The sequence below is a fragment of the Cebus imitator genome, unplaced genomic scaffold, assembly GCF_001604975.1.
Source record: "Cebus imitator isolate Cc_AM_T3 unplaced genomic scaffold, Cebus_imitator-1.0 Scaffold421, whole genome shotgun sequence".
NCBI classification, from domain to species: Eukaryota; Metazoa; Chordata; class Mammalia; order Primates; family Cebidae; genus Cebus; species Cebus imitator.
This window is the reverse complement of record NW_016107736.1, coordinates 222,585-229,550: the sequence shown is the minus strand read 5'-3', so window position 1 is coordinate 229,550 and position 6,966 is coordinate 222,585. Positions and strand designations below refer to the sequence as shown.

At 39.3% G+C, this 6,966-nt stretch overlaps 1 protein-coding gene across 1 annotated transcript in view; it reads right to left on the bottom strand.

Moving 5' to 3' along the window:
• GPC4 (glypican 4) overlaps positions 1–6,966 on the bottom strand; it is a 124,802-nt gene that overhangs the window by 29,616 nt on the left and 88,220 nt on the right. The window lies entirely within an intron of this gene.

The window sequence follows — 6,966 nt, the reverse complement described above, 5'->3', positions numbered from 1 at the left end:
ACTAAACTAGAAAACATGTTTGTATGTACGAAACATTTGTCAATGAAAGGAAAACTATGTCACAAAGTCACTTACATAGGTGTCTGTGAGAGGAAAATAAATGAAAATGTAAACCAACAACTTCTCAGGAGTACAACACACACGTATTCTCTCTCTCTCTCTCTCTCTCTCTCTCTCTCTCTCTCTTTCTCTGTCATAGGTGGATAAAGAAACATTGGGGGGGAAAATGGGCACATTAAGCCTAAAACATGAGATTTCCCAGAATTTTTTACTTCAGAATATAAGCCAAAGTTAATTATGCCTCCTAATTGTAACCTAAGACCAGGACATGTGTTTTCAAAAGTTGTTATTTTACTTGGGCATAAATTTCTTTTTCATTTCTCCTTTTTATTTATCTATACAATCATGCACTATAGCTGCCTGGAAAATGCTTGAGGCCAAGAAACATACTCAAACGCCCCTACAAGCAAGCACGTGAGTTTTCTGAATTTAAGTTCCTGGGTGTTTCTCTGTGACAGTAGTACAACTTGGGAGTATACAGTGATCTGGGTTTCTAAAGGATTCATACAATAACATCATGTGACTATTTTCAATGTTCCTTGTGTGTGTGTGCACATGCACGAGAGAGAAGAATGCATAATGAACTTAATCATAAATACAGTATATTTCAGATCAACTTTTTGGCTACCATATAGCCACAGCCTAAGTATTAGAGATTTTAATCTCTTAACTACAAATGGCAAACTAGTTTACATCTGAAGCTTTCCTCAGGAACTTCAATGAAAAAAACAAGCCAACAGTGTATCTATAACATTAATCATTCTTAAAGAATCTCTTGCCTGTTATAAAAATAAACACCTCGTGATATCAAGTTTATAAGCAGGAAATATAACAAATACCAAAGCAAAATATAAGGACCACATCAAATAAGAAACTGCCTCTGAGTAAATATGGAGCAGAAAAGAAAATATGACACTTACTTCAAAGCCAGAATATTGGCGAGCTTAAGAAAATGCAATAGTCCTACAAAACCGTTCTCTTTTCACATTGGGTGGGCAATTCAGAAAGTGGCCAGTAATTCCAAATAGCTTTTCAAAACCTGGACTGAGGAAGCTGAAGTCTTTTGCAGGGAGATATATGTGTGTGACTTTCCTGACATGCAAGGAGATTCTACACCTATGCCTCTCAGCCCCTAACTCATCATTTAGTTGTTGCTTTGAGGCCTGAGGCTGAAGTCCACAGTTTCCTCTAGTTCCAGCTTTTCAAACATTGTACATATGGTTTGTGGGTTTTTTTCTTTGCTTCTCTCCTTTTCCTTTTATCTATTTTTTTCCCTACTATTGCTTGCCTTTTATTTACTAGGCTTTCTTCAGAGAAAGAAAGGGAAATTGACTCCCTCTGCATAGTAAACAAATAGGCAGGTCAACTCAACCCCATTTTAAGTGTGCAGCCTGCCGTTTTTACCAAAGTTCTCTCTCTGAAAGTGAGAGGGCAGAAAGTGCACAAAGAGCTAGGGGAACAATACAAGAAGCACACCAATCAGCTACCTGGGATGGCCTTTTATTCTTTCCAAAATCCCGAGTGGTTCTCAAAGTGTGGGCCTGGAACCAGCAGCATCAGCATCACCTGAGCACTTGCTATAAATGCAAATTCGCAGCCCCACCCCAGACTTACAGAATCAGAAACCCTGGAGGGTCCCTTTTGCTGGTCTTCATTCCATTTCTGCTAAGGGCACTCTCAGCACCAGCTAGGCAACTGGCTTGCCCACATGCCAAATGGCTTGGTAGATAGGCCAAAATTTTCAGCCATCTGTGATTCTGATATATCCTAAAGTTTGAGAACAACTGCTATAGCCACTGAAACGTCTCCCATTTCACCTGTCGGTTGCAACCACCAACAACTCAGGGGCTGTGTTGAGTGTGAAGCAGTCAGGGTAAGCATTAATGTTTTAATTAAGAGAAAATGTCTTTCCAGTGAATTGTGTTTTTTAATAAATCTGTTACATTCCTAGGAATGACTTTCTTACTGTCTTGGGGAAAAATTTTCTTGTGTAGAACTCTTTCAACTAAGTGTTAACATAGATGATTAAATGTATGCAGCACTTTTCTAGAGTTCAAAATTGAGAAGGGAGCTTAAATGCCATCTGGTCCATGTTCCACACCATGCTTGAATTTTGCTAGCATCCTTGCCCAGAGGTGATTGCTCATGGAAGACATAAAAGAAGGCACATGTGGGTTGCGTTACTACATGACCAGTGTGTTGCACACATAGCTATCACATATTGGAAAAATAAAGCCTCGTCATCATTGGGAACAATATGCAAGCCTTATGTCAAGCCAGTGCTATTAATATTTCATGACTAAAAAGAGTGGATTCCAACAGTAACCACAAGTCCTTCCTTATACTGAATTTTTATTATATTGCTCATAAAATTGGCACACATCAGAAGAAACTAGACATTCAGAATTATTTGACTTGTGCTTTCACACTTATTTAGTAGGTAACTGTCAAAACTCACTTGCATTTTTAATGAATGTCACCTAGAGTCATTTTGGTTTTTAGGGGTGGGGTAGCGTACAGTGTGGCATTTCTAGCTTAGTTTTAATTTAAAATTTCTAATGAATGTCAAGTTTTAGCCTTTTGACAAAGTGCTGAAAGTCAAACACTAAATCACTGAACAGTTTATGGAAAAAATAAAACATTATCTTACAGTTCCTCATTCAGGTTAAGAGTTTATGGGTTGATGTAGCCATATATAACATAGCTACTTCGGAGTACAAGAGAAATGGCCTAATGAAGAGGGGACTGATTTGAAACTGACATGCCCCTGTCCAACACCCACCATGAACCATACTTTGGCTTCCACAACTTACATTATGTCTAGGAAAGTGTGTGTGTGTTAGTTTATACTTTAAGAGCCTAGCTTGGTACTATATGCATCCTTAATCCTAATTCATTTCATCATTCAGAAAATTTATTTTCTTTCCTTCACATTTTAAAGGACTATTTAATGTGGCTATATAAGTTGCAAATATAAAGGCCATTTGCGTGAGCATGTGGTTAATAAATGCTTGAGAAATTCTATAAAACTGATATAACGAGTTAAAGCGTCACAATGTAATTTCTCCAAATGGCTATGCAATTTGACAAGTATGTACTGAGTGGCTATTGTGGGCTCAAATCAAAGTACATGTTGTTTTACCATGCATCTTAGCCTTCTTCCTGCCCAATCAGACCATAATGAAAATTTCTGGTAAGACAAATTTCCCCCCATCCAATTCACCTTTACTATACACTGCCACTCTCCACTTCTGGTTTTATGAGAACACCAGGGATTTTTTTTAAACATCTATAAAATTGTTAATCTTTCATTACATATAACAAGTTCCTAAATATTCATCTATTTAATCTATGAGAGTCAACCAAACAAAAATCAGGGGATCCAGAAGACCTAGACTCATTTTTTTTTTGGCTGATTCTTACTAACCCTGTTACGTGGGACTATTCAACCTATGCCTTTTACCTCAAAGGGACCTCATAAGGATGGCAGACATCATTTAAATTCTAAAATCCATACCAATTAGGTACAATATCAACTAAAGCATAATAATTTCCTATTAGAAAAAAAGGGGAAAAATCCTTTTGCATCTGTTCCCCCTATTAAACTAGCAGCTCACATGTTCTTGCATAATTCTTTCATATCCCCAAGCCTCCTTCCTATTCCCATGACATTTACTTCTACAATGAGGAATGAAGCATAAATTAGCCATTCAGATCCTGTTGCGCAGCCATCAATGGCAACTTCAGTAATCGCTGCAATGCTCATCTCCATTTTTTTTCAATTGTTCTCAGAACTCCTAATCAGGGTCAGATCTTAACTGTTGAAGAAGAGCTGTACAGGCCCTAGACACCTAGCAATCATTGCTCATAATCATTATGACTGAAACTAATTACAAAACATTTGGTGCCTAAGAAAGAACCAGCCAAGAGCAATGTAAACGAGGGTTCCACAACAATCAGAAGCCAAACAAATTGGAAGTTAGATCTCCTGTGCAGCAATTGCTTGTATTCATGAAAAAAATGCTGCTCAGGGAATCTGTTTTAAGTAAAGCTACCAGTGTCTGAAAGAAAGTTAGGTGGTGGTTTACAAGCATTTGAAATATAGTGCCTGTGATCAGGGTTTATTTCCCCTCCAATTTTCAGTTTGAAGGCTTGGGTATATATGTTCTAAAGATAAAGCAGCTGCTACTCCTTGAACTCATGAATGGCCACTCAACACAGGGATGGAAATAAACACTGTAACATGCTATGAATCTAAAGCAGCAGGACACAGTGGGAAAAACATGATATCTCTCACTCAGGGGCTGTATGACCCCGGTTAGGCAAAAGGTCTAATACCTCTGAGCCTCTTTTATCCCCTCCAGAAAATGGGGCTATTATCGCTCACCTCATATGGCTAATGCTTGGCATAAAGTAGATGCACAATAAACATTATTACTAATATATGAGTTGTCACTCTTACAGTTTCTTTGTATCTACAATCATTTTTTAAAAAAATCTTTAAAGACTGGTTTTTATCTTTCCTCATAGAGTCAAACATTATCCATCTGAGGGGACATAAATGAAGCCAAAGTTGCTGGAGGTCTCCTAAGAAGACTCAAGACTTTATAAAATTGGGAGCTGTTTATCCTAAGGGAAATGCTTAATGATTCTACCTTCCAAGGTTGTGAAACATCCCAGACATCTATGAGGGTGGGAGTGACTGCTGGGTGAAAAATAGGGAATGGGGAAAACTCACCCTTGAGAAGAGAGTTTACATTAAATAAGAGAATACCATACACACCACACACATATAAAAAAATAAGAAGTAATCAGCATGTCAACACCCCCTGCCCATGTATTTCATTTGCATACGACCTTCTTTGCCAGAAGTCCACTTGGTATAAGGACTGAGCTAGGGGATTCTAAGTATTTTCCAATTCTAAAATCTAATCATTCTAAATGTAAGTATTACTACCAATTTAACATGGGAAAAATTAAAAATGCAAAACTTTTCCATACAAAGGTTTTCTACGTAAATATCCTGTCTTTTAAAAAAGAGAAGAACATCACGTACTTCTGGAGCTTCTATCCCCAGCTACTTGTCTTGCATGAAATAAACATCACAATTCTTGAAATAGGCCAAAGAACCTCCAGTTCTGCTATTAAATGCCGCATTACTCCTTTATAAATAATCAACTGGCTATTGATTAATGAACTAGAATGCATTCTAGAATTAACCCATAACCTTAAGAGATTGGGGCCCTTCTTATTCGATCCATTTGCTTGGTGCTATAAATTACCACCTGGTATTTACATTATTAGGAAGCTGCCTTTTACATATAAGGATTAATTTTCTATTACTATCAATGCTATATTTCATACCCCGGTATGGCATGCAAACATTAAGCTACTAGATCAACAAAATTACTGGAAAAGGAAGCCTCCTTGTAAATGCTACAAATCATACCTTTCAAACTGCTAAGAAAATTTAAACAGTTAAACCCATTGATGCCTTCACCCAAGATCAAGTCATTAATGAAGAACAGCAAACATAAGCATTTAAAAATGTAGGGAAAAAAGGAGAAGCCGCGAGCATTTTACTGACAACCTGAAACTTTGGTTTATGACTATCTCCTCCTGTCTTGCCTTTTTGATAAAGTCTATGTTTTGCTTTTTTATTAAACAGGCATTTTTCTCGAGCATGGCATAATCTCACTCCTCAACAATCCTGCTAAGGCACAGTATACCAAAAGATTGTATACTCAACTTATGTTTATCAACTGATGGCAAATCGATATGCTGCTCCTTGGCCAGGTACAGCAGCTCACACCTGTAATCCCAACACTTTAGAAGGCCAAGGTGGGAGGACTGCTTGAAGCCAGGTGTTTGAGATCAGCCTGGGAATTGGGACCCCATCTCTACAAAAATTTAAAAATTTTTAAACTTAGCCAGGCATGGTGCTGCATGTCTGTAGTCCTAGCTACCAGGGAGGCTGAGGTGGGAGAATTGCTTAAGCCCAGGAGTTCAAGGCTGCCGTGAACTATCATCACACAACTGCACTCCAGCCTGGGCAAGAGTGAGACCCTAACTCTAAGAGGGGGGGGAAAAAAAACCAGGCTGCTCCTTGGTGGACAGGCCAATCACCAGCTGTAGCTCTTATTAGAAGCTATTAGCATATCACAGAGTACCAGGGGACTCTGCCAAAATACGATCAGCCTTTCCTCCCAAAGTTGCTTTTATACATGAATGCATTTTGAATGCTAAGGCTCCAAGGAAATAAGTACAATGTTTACTCATGGCCCCCGTCTTTGGCTAACGTGGCCAGGGACACAGGCTCAGTATTGTAAGGTCCCTTTTGCTGGGCATCATTCCATTTCTACTAAGGGCACTCTCAGCACCAGCTAGGCAGGTGGCTTTAGCATGCCCAGAGTTCTGTGCATTCAGAAATGCCCAGAGAAGGCTTCAGGCACATACAAGTAAGCTAGGAAGCTGCAGCAGCCATTGCAAGTGCTCCATGTACTACTAACCTCTATGTGGATCAGTGAATCAGTCAGAGAGGTACCATATGGCTTCATATTATGAGGTACACACCTCATAATAGAGTCCGTCTGTTAATAATCTAATGTCAAGAGAAAAATTAGGCTGGGCACACTGGCTCACGCCTGTAATCCCAGCACTTTGAGAGCCCGAGGTGTGCAGATCACTTCAGGTCAGGAGTTCGAGACCAGCCTGGCCAATATGGTGAAACCCTGTCTCTACTAAAAATACAAAAATTAGCCAGGTGTGGTGGCATGTGCCTGCAGTCCCAGCTACTTGGGCAGCTGAGGCACGAGAATCACTTGAACCTGGGAGGGAGAGGTTGCAGTGAGCAGCTGAGATCAAGCCACTGCACCCCAGCCTGGCCAACAGAACGAGACTCTGTCT